General features: G+C 31.4%; 1 pseudogene; it reads left to right on the plus strand.

Annotated features, from left to right (window-relative positions):
* The first annotated feature begins 12036 nt into the window (after positions 1–12036).
* Positions 12037–13366, plus strand: LOC125824064 (kunitz-type serine protease inhibitor DrTI-like; annotated as a pseudogene).
* The last annotated feature ends 6214 nt before the right edge of the window (positions 13367–19580 follow it).

Consider the following 19580-nt stretch of genomic DNA (forward strand, 5'->3'; position numbering starts at 1 on the left):
AGCGCGAGGAAGATAAAGAAAGTGTAGGCTCCTCAAATCATGTTATATTCCAGAATGAGTACGATTCTTTGTCTCAAATAAAGATTAATGAAGAGTTAGAATATATTGTCTGGTGTTGCCATATATCTGTCAATGACAATGATCCTTTAGAAGAGGAAGATGTTGGAGATGCTCCACCAGAACTTGAAGAAGGAGTAAAGACCACAATAGATCCTTTGAAGGAAGTTAACCTTGGCACTGATGAAGACCCAAGGACAACTTACTTGAGTGCCTTTCTAGAAGTTGATGAAGAAATCGTTTATATGAATATACTCAAAGAATATGGGGATGTCTTCACTTGGAGTTATAAAGAAATGACTGGATTGAATCCTAAAGTAGCGGTCCATCAGTTAGCAGTCAAAAATGGTTCTCGTCCTGTTAAGCAGGCCCACAGACGCTTTAGGCCAGACTTGGTTCCGTTGATAGAAAATGAAGTTAACAAACTCATTGAGGCAGGCTTTATTCGTGAGGCCAAATATCCTACATGGATTTCAAATATTGTTCTCGTGAGGAAGAAAAATGGTCAAATTTGAGTATGTGTTAACTTTAGAGATCTCAATAATACATGCCCTAAAGATGAGTTTCATCTTCCCATGCCGGAGCTAATGATTGATGCCACCACTGGTTATGAGACGACGTCGTTCATGGACGGTTCTTCTGGCTATAATCAAATTTGCATGGCACCAAAGGATGAAGAACTCACCGCATTTTGCACACCTAAGGGTATTTATTGCTACAAAGTAATGTCATTTGGTTTAAAGAATGTTGGTGCCATATATCAAAGGGCTATGCAAAATATATTTGATGACTTGCTCCATAAAAATGTTGAATGTTATGTTGATGACTAGGTGGTAAAGTCGAGAAAGAGGGGTGATCATTTGAAAGACTTAAGAATGGTGTTTGAGTTGCTCCGAAGATATTAACTTAGGATGAATCCATTGAAATGTGCATTTGGAGTTACTTCTGGCAAGTTCCTTAGCTTTATTATGAGACATCGAGGAATTGAAATTGATCAAGCCAAAGTTGATGCAATATCGAAGATGAATGAGCCTCGAAATATTCATGAGTTAAAAAGTCTCCAAGGAAAGTTAGCCTACTTGAGGAGATTCATCTCAAATCTAGCGGGAAGATGCCAACCATTTGGTCATCTCATGAAGAAAGGTACTCCTTTTAATTGGGACCAAACATGTAGTTATGTCTTTAAAAGTATCAAATTGTATCTAGCAAAACCTCCAGTTTTGGCAGCCCCTATACCTAGAAAGCCATTGATACTCTACATTGCGGCACAAGAAAGGTCCGTAGGAGCCCTGTTAGCTCAAGAGAATAGTGAAGACAAAGAAAACTCTTTTTATTACTTAAGTAGAACGATGACGCCGAATGAGCTGAAATATTCTTTAATTGAAAAGTTGTGCTTGGCACTTGTCTTCTCAATTCAAAAGATTGAAGCATTATTTTCAAGCTCATATTGTCCGCCTTATTTCTAGAGCAAATCCCATCAAGTTTGTTATGTCAAAACCTGTCCATAGTGACCGATTAGCAAGATGGTACCTCTAATTTCAACAGGTTGAGATTGTGTACATCCCTCAGAAAGTTGTGAAGGGACAAGCACTAGCGGATTTCATAGCAGACCATCTGATACCTGATGATTGAGAGTTAACTGATGAGCTTCCTGATGAAGATGCGATGTCTATTGAAATTCAACCTCATTGGAAAATATACTTTAATGGGGCTGCACATCGTGGTGGAGCTGGCGCTGGCGTAGTGTTCATCACTTCACAAGAAGAAATTCTACCATTCTCCTTTACTTTAAAGCAATATTGTTCCAATAATGTCGCTGAATACCAAGCGTTGATACTTGGACTTGAGATGGTCGTCGACATGAAGCAATTACACTTACAAGTCTTTGGTGACTCTAAGTTGGTGATCAACCAACTCTTGGTTTTGAGGTGAAGAAGTCCGAATTACGTCCTTATCATGATTATGCTCAAAAGTTTATATGATGGCTTGGAGATGTAACCCTCCAACATGTGCGTAGAATGGAAAATATGAAAGTTGATACATTGGCTGCCCTAGCTTCAATGATAACCCTTCCTGATCAAACGCAAGTGACTATTTGTCAAAAATGGATAGTATCACCGCCAAAGGAGGAAGAATATATAGAAAATGAGCTTGAGCATCTCGTCGCCGTTTCTGAAGCCACAAAGGAAGATTAGAGACAACCCATTATTGACTACATGTGTTATGGGATACTTCCAGAAAATCCAAGGAGAAGGACTAACATTCGTCGTCGTGCACATCGTTTCCTTTACTACAAGGACACATTATATAGAAGATCATTTTAGGGTGTACTATTACGATGTTTGGAAGAGGAAGAAACAATTCAAGCTTTACAAAAAGCACACTTAGGAGTATGTGGATCACATCAATCTGGACCGAAACTCCACTTTCACATAAAGATGATGGGGTATTATTGGCCAACCATGGTGAATGATTGCTTAGATTATGCTCGGAGGTGCAATGCTTGTCAATTTCATGTGAATTTCATATATCAGCCACCCGAATTATTGCACCCAACTATCGCATCTTGGCCATTTGACGCTTGGGGATTGGATGTTGTAGGACCGCTGCCAAAATCTTCTGGTGGACACTTGTATATCTTGGCTGCAACAGATTACTTCTCAAAATGGGCTGAAATTGTCGCTCTTAAAGAAGTGAAGAAAGAGAATGTTGCAAATTTTATCTGAGTGAATATTATATATCGTTTTTGCATCCCTCGCTACATAATAACAGACAATGGAAAGCCACTTGATAACAAGTTAATGAACAAATTTTTTTATCTCTTTGGCTTCAAGCAACATAAATCTTCTATGTATCATGTTGCCGCCAATGGTCTTGCTAAAGCATTCAATAAGACTATATGCAACCTACTCAAGAAAGTTGTCTCCAAGTCTAAACAGGATTGGCATGAAAGAATGGAAGAAGCTTTGTGGGCATATAGGACAACATAACGCACACCAACCCAAACAACACCATATTCACTTGCTTTTGGAGTTGAAGCAGTCCTGCCACTCGAGCGTCAAATACCTTCCTTAAGACTTGTTATTCAAGAAGGGCTCACTGAAGAAGAAAATGCTCGACTGCGTCTTGCTGAGTTAGAAGCACTTGATGAAAAGAGGCTAGAAGCTCAACAAAATCTTGAATATTATCAAGCACGTCTATCTCGTGCTTTCAATAAGAAGGTTCGCTTGAGGTGCTTCCAAGTTGGAGACCAAGTTCTCACGGTAAGAAGACCCATCATTACTTCGCACAAGTCTGGGGGCAAATTTACCTGAAAGTGGGATGGACCGAATGTTGTACAAGAAGCATATTCACATGGTGCTTATAAGCTTGTTGATGCAGATGGCGTAAGGATCGTCCTATTAGTGCAAAATTCCTAAAGAGGTACTACCCTTGAAGTAAGATGATGCTCCTTAAGGTACGATCCTAAATTGCATGACACTTCTGGCCCGCAAGAGTATAAACTGTGCACGGCACAAAAAAAAATCACTCACTCCCCCAGAACTATGTTGTGACTTGATCCTCTTCACTGAGGTACATAGGCGCTTAGAATATATCATAAGTTCAGTTGCATGAGTGTCAAAAAATCAAATGTTCCCACTTGATCTGTCACATGACAGTCAAAGCGATAAGTATTTTGTTTTATCTTTTGTCTCATCAAACTTTAGACTTGAACGAAGTATTGATGGGTCAATGGAGGGGGCAAATCCTTATAAAATATGAGTTTCTTTAAAAGTACGCTTGAAGTCTTTAAATTTAGCCAAATATGCAAGTTGAAGTCTTTAAATTCTTCGAGTTTACAAGTTGAAGTATTCGAATCCTCTAAGTGTGCAAGTAAGACTTCAAGTATGTAAGTAGAAGTCTCCAAATCCTCCAAATGTGCACGTCGTTAAATTTCCATGCCTTAAGATGGACAAATTTGTCCCTTTGCACCTTAAGTTGGCTTTTTCACTGGTTTATCCTTAAAAGGATCTTTAAATTTCCATGCCTTAAGGTGGACAAATTTTTCCCTTTGTACCTTAAGTTGTTTATCCTTAAATGGATCATTAAATTTCTATGCCTCAAGGTGGACGAGATTTATCCTTTTGCACCTTAAGCTGGCCTCTTCACGAATTTATTCGTACATGGATTTTTTTTATGTCGTACACAGTTTATACTCTTGCGGGCCAGGAGTAACCAAAAAAATCGCCATGCCTTAAGGTGGACAAGATTTGTCCCTTTGCACCTTAAGCTGGCCTTTTCACGGGTTTATCCTTAAAAGGATCTTTAAATTTCCATGCCTTAAGGTGGACAAGATTTGTCCCTTTGCACCTTAAGCTGGCATTTTCGCGGATTTATCCTTAAAAAGATCTTATAAAGCCTCAAGTTGTTGATTTTCAAGGCGGAGACGTTAAACACATCCCTTCACACCTTATGCTTAAGTATTTGAGACCTTGTAAAGCCTTGAGAGTAGTATTTTTTTTCAAGACGGGGACGTTAAACACAGTATTTAGTAAAGCCTCAAGTTAGTGATCTTCAAGGCGGGGACGTTAAACACATCCCTTCACACCTTATGCTCAAGTATTCGAAATTTAGTAAAGCCTCAAGTAAAGTAATCTTCAAGGCGGGGACGTTAAACACAACCCTTTACACCTTATGCTTATTCAGGACCTTGTAAAGTCTTGAGAGTAGTATTTTTTTTCAAGGTGGGGACGTTAAACTAATCCTTTCATACCTTAAAATCAAATTCTTGTGTTACGATAACTCTCCATTTCATGGCTTCCAATATATATATATATATATATATATATATATATATATATATATATATCAATCCATTACCTGCAAAAGAAAAAAAAAAAAGAGGACCACACGGAAAAAATGGAACGAAGTAACAAAAAAAAAAAAAACACGTACCTTTATGCTCTCGTGTTGCACTTCGAAGGTCTGCGAAAGAAAGAGAAGCTCGTAATGGTTGATGTTGAGAATAGAAAAACATTAGCCTCTATTGATAGATGTTAATATGGGTTATGGCGGTGGAGGAATCCATATCCTATACCAATTGTAACTCTATTTTTTTAGATGTTAATACGGCACCGGAAGAATTCATATTTTATACCAATTATAATTCTTTTCAGCTTAAAATCCTAAGGAAGCATGGCAGTAGGAATTAATTAATAAATAAATAAATAAAAAGAAAAAAAAAACGGCAAAGCTATCCTTTTCGTGCTACAATTGGATTGCTGATTGGTAAAACAAACATCTAATTATCCTTTCTCCTAAATCTAATTGGCTAAGGATAATTGGAGGTTGGCAATATGATACTTAAATATCATTTCTATACTCCAATTACGCTGGAGTATATACCAATAAAATAATCTAAAATGCATGGTATATAATTATCGTGTAATTAATACTTCAAGTCTAGACTTCAAAAGATAAAATATTTTGACAAGACTTGAAGCAGGGGCATTTGTAATCATTTAAAATTTATTAAATATAAATTTATAAAATGATTCGGATTATATCAAATTCATGAATATATTAGCCCAAATAAATTATGGATTAATATAATTGGACTAATTATTCAAGTCCAATAAAAGTCAAAATTAATTGATTTGGGCTACAATAGATGAGCCCAATTTGCTAAGTCCAATGTCATCTTATCCTAGAGGCCCATTCTTTTAGTGCCACGTGGCAAATGACGTGGCATGCCAAGTCAAACAAGAAGCCAATAGGATCATGACATGTGTCAAAGATGACAAGCCCGCTCCATAAAGCACATATGACATGTCACTTAAATCTGATTGGCCGAAGGGAATTCTGTTCCAATCGCAACTCCTCTATTCTAAAACTATAAATAGGGGTCCTCATAATTCAGAAAAAAGACAGAAAATTCTAAACAAGAAGCTAGAGAAAATCCGTGGTACAAACGCCATAAAATTCTTTATAAAGCTACAAATTTAAGAATTCAAGCATTCAAGTTCAAGAACGATCAAGATTAAGACCATCGGATTCAAGAACAAGCTCGAAGCCCTTGAATTTAAGTAAAAGTCAAGATCAAGATAAAGATAAAGTTCAAGTTTAAGTTCAAGATCAAGCTCAAGAGCCCTTGAATTTATATTTGAAAGGCGAATTCAGAGGAATCATAGAAATTGTAACACTCGCACTTGAAATAATAAATACGATTATTGCGATCATTTTCCATTTTTTATTATTGTTTTCTTGACGCGAATTTTATTGTCTATAAGGTAATTTTTCCTAATTATAATACATTTTCGAACTTGGGTCTCGAGTTCCTTTGTATTTTGTTTATGATTAGGAGGCGGCTATTGGTATACTATAGGTCTAGGTTTTAAATTGTAAAATTTTTGCTCCATTTGTTTATTTTTTTAAAAAATAATTTACACTCTTGTTATTATTTGTTTTTTAAAAAAAAAAAACTTTACAAACTTGTTTGCACTTTCTAAAAAAAATTAATTGTAAAGTTAAAATGAGATTTTTTAAAAAAATTAATTCTTTTTTGATTTTATAAATTGACAAAAAATTTAAGATAACTATTTTTATAATATGATCAGCTAATATTGAATGAATGACCAACATGAGTTGTGGTGCATAGTTTTGGGACTGCTCCATCCTTAATCAGAGGTCTCGAATTTGTGTCCGGGTATAAAGAAAGTCTTGTTAGGAATGCTACACCCAATGAACATTGCAGTGCGTAATTCAGATTTAGTCTCAAATTTTCCATTCTTATCATCAACTCTAGTTGCAGTTGCACTGTTGCAGGCCAATAATGGATATATTCTAATGTGCCGACGGGACCATTAGAGACTAGCCATAACTAAAACGTGTTAATGTAGTAGGATGGTTAGTTGAACAAATACTATATAGTAAATTTGATTTAAACTTGTTATAATTGAATCTATGAATAAATGATAAAGTGTTAAATCCTTTTATGAGATACTTGCAGTCCAAATTTAAAGAAATTCTAATTTTATGCATGTTTTCAATTAGTGTCCATTACGTAGATAAGTTTTCAATAAGTCTCAATAAAACCTCAAATCTGTTCAATTTATTCCAATTGAGACTCATGAGCATGACTAAAAAGAGGTGATATATTTCATACGATTAACTTAAAATAGAGCTAGTAGAAAGAAGGATGAAATCAAGAAGAACATTCATAAAAGAAGAAGAATAGGTATTCAATATCAAAGCTTGACAAAATAATGTATAAACTTATAACTATTAAGATGATTATTTAACTACATAAACAACTCTTATAATTTATTGTGTAAAAAATTCATCAATATATTTTTGCTTCAAAATTACTCCAAATCAACTTTTTATTCATAACTAAAATATGCCAATGAAGTTCCGATTAAAAAAAAGAAAAGTAGTTGTCATGCAAGCAAATCAATTGGCTAGATTTGAAAATTCCAAAACATCCCATAATAAAATATAATTATCCTTTTATCTATAGAGAAGTACGGAACATGATGTAAATTATTTGTTTTATCATCGAATTATTGACAATTTTAAAAATTATCACTTTATTTGACTAACTCAACTTAAATACACTTCGATTTGTCACATGGCATAAAAAATGGTCTCAAACTCTTGTAGGAGCGTGAAACTCTTAATAAAAAGTTGCGGAAAGTGTTAAAAACACCTTAAACTTGATGAGAATTTAGGGGTGTATTTCACCCATATGACAAGATCACAAGTGTATTTAAGTTCAATTAATCAAGTAAATGGATACTTTTAAAGTTATTAATAATCTAGAGACGAAATTAATAATTCACATCAATTTTAGAAATATTTTCAATAGTTTTCTCTTTTGCCTATTCACAGCTTTTAAATTTGACTGCTCATAAACAATATCATGTATTCGTTTTAAATTCCTTCAACTTCACCGTCACTGGCATTGTGAAGTTGATAAATAATCAATAATTGCTCCTACAATGGACGAGTCCTAAATTACGTAAGTTGAAATGGAAGGAGTAAACAACATAAAGTCCAATACTAAAAAGGAAAAACTATCTAACTAGACATAATTTACTAGCATATATACTTAATTTACCTCCCCCCACAACCATCTTCCTTTCTTTCTTAATCCATTCAATACATGTTTGCATATTCCAAATTCAAAACTAAATCTTGATAATCGCAAGTATACAAAGACGTAAATTACTTTTTTCATTATTTTAATGAATTTTGGTTTTACATATCATTCATTTATCTGAGATAGAGTTCATATTTCTCTAAAGATAGGTTTAAATTGTAAAAACTTTGCTCCATATTAGTTGTTTATTCTCTTAAAAAAATAATTTACCCTCTTATTATTATTTTTTTCTGAAAAAAATTTACAAATTTGTTTAACTTTTTTTAGAAAAATAATTGTAAGGTTAAAATGAGGGAAAAAAATTAATTCTCTTCTGATTTTATAAATTGACAAAAAATTTGAGATAATTATTTTGATAATATGATCAACTAATATTAAATTAATGACCAACATGGATTATGATGTAGTACTGGAACTGGTCCATCATTAATCAGAGGTCTCGAGTTTAAGCCCAAGATATGAAGAAAGTCTTATTGGAAGTGCTACCACTAATAAATTTTACAGTGCGCGATTCAGACTTAATCCCAAATTTTCCATTCTTATCATCAACTCTAATTGCAGTTGCACTGTTGCAGGCCAATAATGGATATATTTTAATGTGCCGACGGGACCATTAGAGACTAGACATAACTAAAACGTGTTCATGAAGTAGGATGATTAGTTGAACATATAATATATAGTAGTAGTAGGGTTAATGTACGACATCTCTTAAAATTTGGAGTAAATTTAATTTAGACTTGTTATAATTGAACATATATATGAATAAATGATAAAGTGTTAAATCCTATGAGATACTTTGAATCCAAATTTAAACAAATTCTAATTTATGTATATTTTTAATCAGTGTTTATTATGTAGATAAATTTTCAACAAGTCTCAATATAACCTCAAATATGTTCAATTAATTCCACTAGAGACTCATGAATATAACTAAGGCCTCATTTGTTTGTACTTAATGAGGGTCTGAATCTTAATCATTCAGATTTAACCCATTAAGTGCATTTGATTTTTAGGTCTGAATCTTAATCATTAAGATTCATTCCATTAAGTCCATTTGTTTCTTTTTTTAAAAAAACCTCTTAATGGGTCTTAATGAGTCTGAATGAATCAGATCTATAACAGAGTCTTAATACCATTCAGACTCTATTAAAATAAAAAGTGTTCTTTCGTAAAAAAAATTCTCTTCTTCCTTGCTTCTCTTCCGGACAAGTTTCAGGTTTCTTCTTCTCCTTTTCCAACCAAATACCATTTTTTTTTCTTTTGAATAAGTAAGTTTTCATAATCTTTTACAAGTATTGATCTATATTTTTAATATATAGAATATTTTTGGGTGAATTGATATTTATGAAGAACTCTTCTTGTCACAATTCGTTTGTTGTCAAAACTTCTTTGGAAGAAAATATCATTGTTTCTTGGGAAAAAATTGTTTGAGAAAACAAATAAATCATCTTTTTTTCTGGGGTGAGTTCCAATCTTATTCTGAAACAATTTTTTGGAAGAAGTATTCTTGGTTTGGATTATAACTTTTATTGATATAGTGTTTAATTCCTAATTTTAAAAAAATATTATGCATGTCCAGCTATTGAAAACAAACAATCTTAATGATTTAGTGTTTAGACCTAGAAACTACATCTTAATATTCAGACAAGCATTCAGATTTTGACATTTTAATCTAAATGATAATCTTAATATTCAGATGTGCATTGAGATTCAAACCTCTTAATATTAATGAAAACAAATGAGGCCTAAAAGTAGGTGATATATTTCATGCGATTAATTCAAAATACGATGATGGAAAATGTTATAATAATCTGGCCTGAAAACTAGTGGAAAGAAGGATGAAATCAAGAAGAAGAATTTTTCAAATATTTGGGGGTGAATTTTTTTTAACATTTGAAATATTTTTCAAAATCATTAAAAAAAAAAAAGAAGGTCTGATGAGGGTGGCAGGAGGTTGAAAAATGAAAATTTTAAAATGTGAAATATATTTCAAAAACAATTTTCTTCAAAAAAAAATTGAGGGGGGGGGGGGGATGGGGGTCAGGGTATCGGTTGGGGTAAATTTTTTAAAAAAAAATTTGAAATATTTTTTAAAATTGAAATCTTGAAATTTGAATTATTTTTCGAAAATCATTTTAAATTTTTTATTTTATTTATTTGAGGAAGGGAGGATTGATTTGGGGGTAGGGGTAAAAAATATATTTGAAATATAAAAAAAAATTAAAAATATTAATTTAGTTTTTTTTATGAGGAGGGTCGACTACGGGTATGGGGTAGAGTAGGATTGAAGGATGGAGTAAACTTTTGTGCTTTGTAATATGTTTACCTTAATTTTTGAAATGAAATCATTTTTCTTAAATTTGAGGAAAATGAGCTGACTTGAAATTTTCAAAACATTTAAACCAATGAAACATGGAAAAATTGAAAAACATTTTTCTTTTGTACCAAACACATCCATAGTCTCAACTCTCAACTTATTTTCTGATCGACAATGTTTGAATAATTTATATCCACCATAGAAGATAAATGGTGGCCAAGTTTTTTTCCATTTTTATCATGTAATCTAGTTAATGTCCAAAAATGAATAGTAATGTCCTGACGGGGACCGCATCAATAAGACTATCCCATTACTAAAACGTGCCAAACAAATACGAATATACGATGGCGGATGGCATATTTTCGTTGGCAAGCACATCAATTTCTATGCAGCTCTTGGTGTTTTTTGCTTAAGATTTTTCAATTTTCTCATAGGAAAAATTACTGAAATATTTAAGTGCACGTATTTGATATATATTTTTTTGTTCAAATATTATTTTACTGTAAATTTTTTACACAAACAAATAATATTTGAAAAAAAATAATAAAAATAATAAAAAGGTAACAATTAATTCAAAGCAATGGCGCACGGCACCTTAGCCTTGTGCGGGGCCCACGCGCCTTGCTTGGATTCTGTAAATTTTCCATGAAATTTTTACGGTGTTGAATCAAATCAACACTTTAAATTTTCACGTGGGTATATACTGTGGATAAGTTTCAACAAAAATAAAAAATATATAATTCAATTAATAGTCGAAAATTGTTGGATAAAGTGATTAAAAAATTTATTCATATTAAAATGAATAAATATTTACTAAAAATATATATATAAAAATCACAAGCAAATAAAATTTGAACAAAAAATTTTAGCAGTAAAATAATATTAATATATATCAAATACATGGATTCATTTAGCTTCTTTTAAGTTTTTAACCACGACAAAGATAGTAAAAAAAAATAATTAATTTAATCGGAATGAAATAGATTTTTTTTTAAAAAAATTAGCGGAAGGCGCGGAATTCCATGCACTGTGTAAGACGCATGACAGCTGAGCCTTACAAGGTGCATGGAATTCTGCACCTTACGGCGCCCATCCTAATTTTAACGACGTTAATTCAATCGTTAGAAATTTGCCCTTTTGACAAAATATTTTCTTTCATACTTCAATACCTCCTGTAGCTATATAATGAAAACAGAAAAATGTCAAAATTGCTCCTGAACTATACGAAAATAGATCTACCTTTCGTTACATTTTGGGATAAAAATGCCCCCACCGTTATACCAAGAGACCATAAATGTCCTCAAGACTTAACCAGCCAAAATTTTAAAGATGTGGCAAGCCACGTGAAACTAATTCCTTCACCTCAGCGTTGCCAACTAGATTTTCACTAAATTATGGATCATCAATTTTAACTCAAACCCTAACCCATTGCTTCCGACCCGACCCGTTAAAATTAATTATGAAATTCTTGTCTATAAATTGAGAGGTCCTGTATGAAGAATGCACATTAGACTAAAAGAAAATGAAGAGCGTTGTTTTGCTAATTTCATTTCTCCTTGCATTTTGGTGTTCATGCACTAGTGCTACAACAACTCCTAATCCACTGTTGCAGGTGGTGCGTGACATTCATGGCGATATTCTCACACCAGACTCCAGGTACTTTGTGGTGCAGCGATAACCAGTGCCGGAGGTGGCGGAGTATTCCGTGGCTTTGGAGCTGGTCATGATGCTAACTTCGTCTGTCCCTTTCGGGTTTGTTAAACTATATATAATCGATCATCACTATTAAAAATTTAAACATCGAGTATATTTTTAATAATTATTTATCTCTTATTTGCGTGAAAATGTTCTGGACCTAACTCAACTCCATAAGCGATGAGATATAAGGAGACCCCAAGGACTGGACATCTAGAGCATCAACAGTATAACAGTACGGGTTCTACATCCAATAAACCAAGAAATTGAAACGAATATAAGTTGTAATATCATGATAAGAACTTAGAGTTTAGTCATAATTCAACCAAAAAAGTTAACTCATAATTAGAAATTCTCAAGACCATAAAAGAGATTATTTTCTAAATTATATTAAATTTTCCATTTAATGTGAAATCTAATGCATCCATTCTCCCAAAACTCCAGTCTTTCATGATATCACATTGGTAATGTTGTATATTCAATCAAATACCATATATATATATAGTTGATTATATTATATTTCAACAAGTCGATTTTTATCTTCTTTTTTTTTTTTGGTTACAGGTGGTGCAGTCTGGGCGAGATTTGTACAAAGGTATGCCAGTGATTTTCAAACCAAAGGCAGCGAAACAAGTAGAAATAACTGAATCGAGCGATGTTAACATTGAGTTCTCTATTGACAATCCAAGTGGGATTTGTAACAACACAGTGTGGGAAGTAGAAGGCTTCCCAGGACATGATATCCCAATGTACTTGACAACATTTGGGGAGGCTGGACATGTTAAGAATGTGGCCTCATGGTTTCAAATTAAGAAAACTGGAAGTTACATGTATAAGTTGATGTTTTGTCCTTATGGAGAGCCCATCTGCTCTGACATTGGCATCGACTATACTGCCGGAAGGCTATTGGCCATAGGAACAGGCAATACCTTCAATCTTGTCTTCATTAAGGATACTAACATTGGAATTAAATCGATTGTATAATTTGGTTAATTTCGACCAAATAATATGTATCGATCCTTTTCACTGTATTATTTTCATCATGTTTGTACGTACGTACCTACCTACTTGTATTCTCTAAATAAAGCTATGCATGTGTTGCCTCTATCGTTTTAAAAGTATTGATACCTTAATGTATCCTTGTGTTTGTTTTTTTTCCTTCTCGACTCAAAATAATACATAAAAAAAATGTACTTGAGCGGTTGGGCGTCCTAAGTCTAGCACTTGAGGCAGTAGGAAGATATGAGTAGTAGTTGGGAGGACAATGGGTTAAAGTAGTGGATGAAAATGGAACAAACAGAAAGTGGTAAAACGGTCTTCATGTTGGAGAGTAGGGGTGCAAAATGGGTCAAATATATGGGTATTCATTCGATTAATCCATTTTAAAATGGGGTTGGTTATTCGATCATTTGAAAGTGATTCAAATATGAATCAATTCATGTTATTCATTATAAAATATGCAAATATTATGTAATTGCACTCTCTTTAATATATGTAAGGGTGTAGCAACCTCTATAAATACACTAACTTATTTATTTTCAAAAAACCATCCCCAATTGGTTGTGAGTCATTGAAGGGGGTTAGGCTCGATCCGTAGAGGAAAATATTCTTCAATTTTTTTCTTAAACCTCATCTCCTGAAATGAGTTTGGGATCCAACTTCTGACCCTAACTCTGACCTTAATTCGAGACCCAATTTTGACTTCTTGACCTTGATTCAAGACCACTCATTTAAGAAAAAAAAATTAAAAAATAATGAAAATATTGTCCTTCATACTCATTTTATACTTCATCTCTCTCTTCCTCCTAGCTCCCCCTGTCAGCTTCTTCCCCCAAAACAACAATAAACACAAACAATTAAAAAAAAAAAAAAACAGATCTGAAACGGGAAAAAAGAAGAACAAATTTGAAAAAAAACACATATTTAAAGCGGGAATGAGACTTTAAAATATTTTTTTTACATAATTAAATATCACATATAATCATTTAATTAGGTGTTTGTCACATCATTAGTAAATGTATTTAGCCCTTCTTAAGGGTTTTGCTAATTATAAAACACGTGTTGAAATAATACAATAAAATTTTATGACAAATATTTAAAATGAACAAAATCTACTTGAGATGTATATAACGGTGTGAATTAAACCGATCCAATCCGTTTATTCGCATCCTAAATTGGAAAATTGTTATACAAAAAAAATTTCTACAACAATAAACAATGAGACTTCTACTTCAATTCAATATACAATAAAATTCACTCCTAGTCAAACCAACATATAATACACATTTGCATTCATTACAATAGTATTTCTTAAACTTTTTTAGATTTTTCCCCTTCAACTTAATTAAGTCTACTGGCATGACTAATAAAAATTAATATGCAATTGATTAAATTGAGGGACATCAGAGGGAGTCTGTTATGAATCAGTCCAAGCCCAATATCGATATACATAGGGACATCAGACAAGCAATTATTGGTCGGAGAAATAGAATCAGAAGACCTTCACATTTGAGACTTAGGTTCAATTAACAACTAGTTTAAAAGGACGCATTTAGAAAGAATAGTTAATGCTTATTATGATCATGCCAAAGTATGTATCGTCCATCCTGCTTTCTCTAGGCCTAGTTCCTCGCCTTCTTCTTCAGTTGATCCTAGCTAGTTTTTACTTTCAATTTTTCTGTATTTCTATTTGGGCTTTGCGCCTCTTTTGAGTTGTTGCATTTACTTTCTCAAATTATAATTGAGCTTTAGCCTTATTGATATAGTTGAGAAATTGGTTTGTGTCATAATTAAATTTGAGTTCATTATAAAATCCATCGATTAAATTTGAGTTCTATCTTGACAATCCAACTATTTGTAAGAACAATGTGTGGAAGGGTGGAAGATTTCCAAGGACGTGATATCCCATTCATGTTCTTGTCAACTAATGGGGAGGCACGAAATTGAGTCCGGTTTCAAACACACTTTTTGAATTCTACAAATCAAAAGGGATCCTCTCTAAAAATACAGATTAAAACAAATACTTTGCTCATTTATGAGCGAATTGTGACTAACAAATTTAATTATGATTGACGGAGGTTGTAATGATTTTTTTGGATTTTGGGCTGACTGATAAAGTTAACTTTGTTAGTCACAGTTCGTCCACAAATGAATAAAGTATCCGTTTTAATTTGTGCTTCTAGAGAGGATCCCTTTTAATTTGTAAAGTTAAAAAATATCCATTTTGAAGACAAACTTGATCATATACTATACAGTATACTGGAAGAAGGGAGAAAGCTATATCATTTACTAAGATTATCTATTTAATTTTGGTTGGTACGTAGAGTTATATTGTAGAAAAATATTCCAATATATGCATGTGAATTACCCATTTAAAATATTTACAGACTAAATTGGACCACTAATAACCAGAAATGTATATTAATGTCCCAGGGAATCGGTCGGTTCGGTTCGATTTTATGTATTATCGGTTTTTGGTTTTTAAATATGTTAAATCAATAACCAAACCAATAAGATATTTTTTATCGGTTTTCGGTTTAACCAATAAAAAAATACTTATAAAGCAAATTTATGACTTTTCAAATAAATTTGATGCGAAAACACAATAATGTGACTTTACAAATGCTCATAAAATATAAACAATAATAACAAACATGAAAAGAACTATACAAGCGTAACACAAAGATAAATTAAGAGTGAGATTTTAACGTTTTTTATAATGTGAAATTGTGAACTCAAAGTCATTGTGAAGTGTGAATTGAAGGCTAAAGGACAAAGATAGTAACTACTAAGGTATTGAGATTAATATATAATATTTATGTAAAAGTAAACGTAGTAAATTACTAGCCTTAATGAGTTATCGATTTACCCAATAACTCAATATTAAAAATCAATACCGAACCGATAACCCAATAATTTTTTTTATAAAACCATTAAAAACCGTTAACCCAATAACCCAATAACAATAAACCAATAACATTTTTATCAGTTCAGATTATTGGTCGGTTCGATTTTTGCACACCTCTACCAGGATCGCATGGGATTATCCCACAAGTGAAAATTAAAATGTGTCAATTAAGATCGAGAATGCTTCTTAAAATAAGGAAAAAACCTTTTGGCTAGAAAACTTGGACAAAATGGTAAAATAACATATTTCACACTATGTTATTTTATCTTTTTGAATATTTTTATCCTTTTAACTTTAATACATTTTAATTAAAAAATGGAAAAAAGATCAATTTATTTTAAAATAGAAAAGATATTTTAGACTTTTTAAATTTTTGACTAAATTCTGATCAAAGTTTCTAGTCATTTAGCACTATCCTAAAAATAAATAATACTTTAATGATAAACTATCCTAAAAATAAATCATTAAGTATTATTTATTTTGAAAAGATTAATGATTGGGAGATGGGAATTTATGCCCACCCACTTGTAGCGCCTAAATTGTACTACAAATGTGAATAGTAGTTGATCTCGTGAGCACCTCGATTGTACCAAAAGACAAACAAATTAGTTGGTATTGGCGGTGTCCAAAGAGTGAGCTGAATTGAAATTGAAGATATTAAAATATATTGAAATAGAAATTGGATTGGATTATGATCTGCTTAAATTTACTTTAGGCTCAAAAGAGCTAAAAATTGATTAAGTCATAATTCGACCCCTTTAATCTCAACGATTTTAACATATTGATATTTATCTTCTATGACCACAATTTGAATTTCAACTCAAGAAAATAAAATTAAGAAAAAGTTATAAATTGATAAATAAAATAGATAGTAATTCATACCTTCAATACGAGAAAATATATTACATTGATGCAAATAAAGAGTCTTAAAACGGATTGAGATTGAAGATTAAATTGGACTCGATTAAAAATTATTTTAAAATGAGTTGAGGTTTGAATGGGTTGAGATTGACCCAAGTCAAATTATCTTGAGTCCAACTCATTAATTCTAGGAGGATTAGACATGTTACCTATATATTTTTTTTGATTGTTTTGATACCCCTAGTTGCTATGCAAGCACAGCAATTGCTAGGCAACTCTCGGTATTTTCGACTTCATACTTTTTAATTTTCTCATATTTGTTAGTTCAAAAATATTCAGTTCTTTTTTTTTTTAAAATAAAAAACAATTTCTCATAGTGAAAATAGAAAAAACAGGTTACACAAAAGTGACATATAATCTATATAATTGTGTCCATCCCTCACAACACAACTCATCTTCACCTCCACTCCCATACCCCTACCCTTATACTCTCTGTCCCCACCTCTCATTATATTTTCACATCATATACAAATGTCTTGTGATGATATAACACACCCTTTGTCTCTTATTTTTCTTTTTAAATTGTCTAAAAAAATATTTTATATTTAAATATAGTTTATTTCTCAAATATCATTAACAAAATAATTTATAATGACATAAATATTTAACCTAATTTTTGGACAGTAAATTCTATTAATGGTCCCCTAACAATATCACCTACCAGAATTAAGACGTCCATACACATATATACCACCTACCGGAATTAAATATACACACACATAATAGGCCGTTTAAATAAAGTCAGAGTAGACGTTAAAGGTACTAAATATAATTTTATGTCAATTCACATAATCTAAAGATATTTTAAACTTTTTTTTGGTAAAGCCAACCTACTACATGTACATGAAGTGAAGGTAGTAGGGTAGCAAGATACCCGCTCTTTGTTTCACTTACATGGCCTCTCTAATTTTTATTAAAGCATTAAAATTAAGGACTTATTTTGTCATTGCATAGAAAAGATTCTCATTTCGGGTTTGTTTGAAAAGTCACTTGATAATTGGAATTGGTGTAATTACTAGGGTAGTAATTATCAACCTAGTAATTACACAGTCTAGTTATACACTGACCTGCTTGTTTGCCTCAGTGTAATTACACATGTCCTGTTTGAATGCCACAATATAATTACATAATTGATTAATTAATAGACGTATGTTCTTAACTAATCATGAAAACATAATTGATTAAAATGTCATAAATTATTAAAATGTTTTGTCAAAAAGATAATATATCAAGTCTAATTAAAAATGGCTTTCAATGTGAATTCAATATTACTAAAATAAATTAAATTGAAAATATAACATAAGTTATAAACAAAAAATTTAACATAATACTCTTATCGCAAATTTCAACATAACATACATAAATATGATTTATTTTTATTTTTTTAAGAAAACAAAACGTAAGTCTATAACCCTACTTAACAATAAATTCTATTTTAATTTAAAAATTAGAATACTAATAAAATTATGCTAATGAGAAAATAAACATGGAATAAAGAGATAGATAATACAAAAAAATGGCGTAGAATCACGTAAAGTAAGGTTGAGAATGAGAAGAAATTGAAATATAATAATATACAATAAAAAAATAAACTTTTAGAAATTTTTAGAATAATAAAAAGGGAAAAGGCTCAAATATGCCATCGAACTTTCAGAAAATGCTCATTTATGCCATCCGTTAAAAGTTTGGCTCATCTATGCCATTACCGTTAAAGAAAAGGCTCATTCATGCCATTATTTTTTAACGGTGGTTTTGCAAAACCATTTTTTACACGTGGCCAATTATAATTCGGCCACATCATAAATTTTTTAATTAAAGTTTTATTTTTATTAAATTAAAATATACATATTCAAATTTTCAATCAATATTATACATTGTTGAATAAAAAAAGTTATATATTGATATAATATTAACATGATAATTTACATCTAATAAAAAATATCAAGCAAAATAAATTTAAAATTATTCACAAATTAAATCACTACATACGAAAATTTCACCACAAAAATAAATGAATTTAAGGGATATATATATATATATATATATATATATATATACATAGCGGTGGTATTTTGATCTTGAAATAAATAATTTTTTGCTTATTTTTTTTCAAGAAGCATAAATTTTCAGTTTTTTTTCCCAATTTCATTTAAAAACAATTTTATTGATTAGCCAAACACCTTAATTTTTTTGAATTTTTTTTTCTCAAAATAAATACTTTTGACCATGCTTTTGACTTTTCAACAATAATATCAAACGGGCTCTTGATATAGTAATAAAGTTAAGAAAAAATAACTTTGTCAATTTAATTTTTATAACTAAGAAATTTAATGAATTTGTGGATAGATATGAAAAAAGAATTTTCGTAGTTATCATTAGATACTACCCTTAACTTTCAAATTCATAGCTAGAATTTCTTGATTATTTTTCTTGATATAAAAGAACTTAAATTTAAGTTAATTCAAAAAATTCTAACTTATGACTTTAATATATAAATCATAAAGTAAAAACTAAATTAGATAGGCTCTTAATAGATATATAAA

The sequence above is a fragment of the Solanum verrucosum genome, unplaced genomic scaffold (genome assembly GCF_900185275.1).
Source record: "Solanum verrucosum unplaced genomic scaffold, falcon-dt-bn FXZP01000088.1, whole genome shotgun sequence".
Classification (NCBI taxonomy): domain Eukaryota; kingdom Viridiplantae; phylum Streptophyta; class Magnoliopsida; order Solanales; family Solanaceae; genus Solanum; species Solanum verrucosum.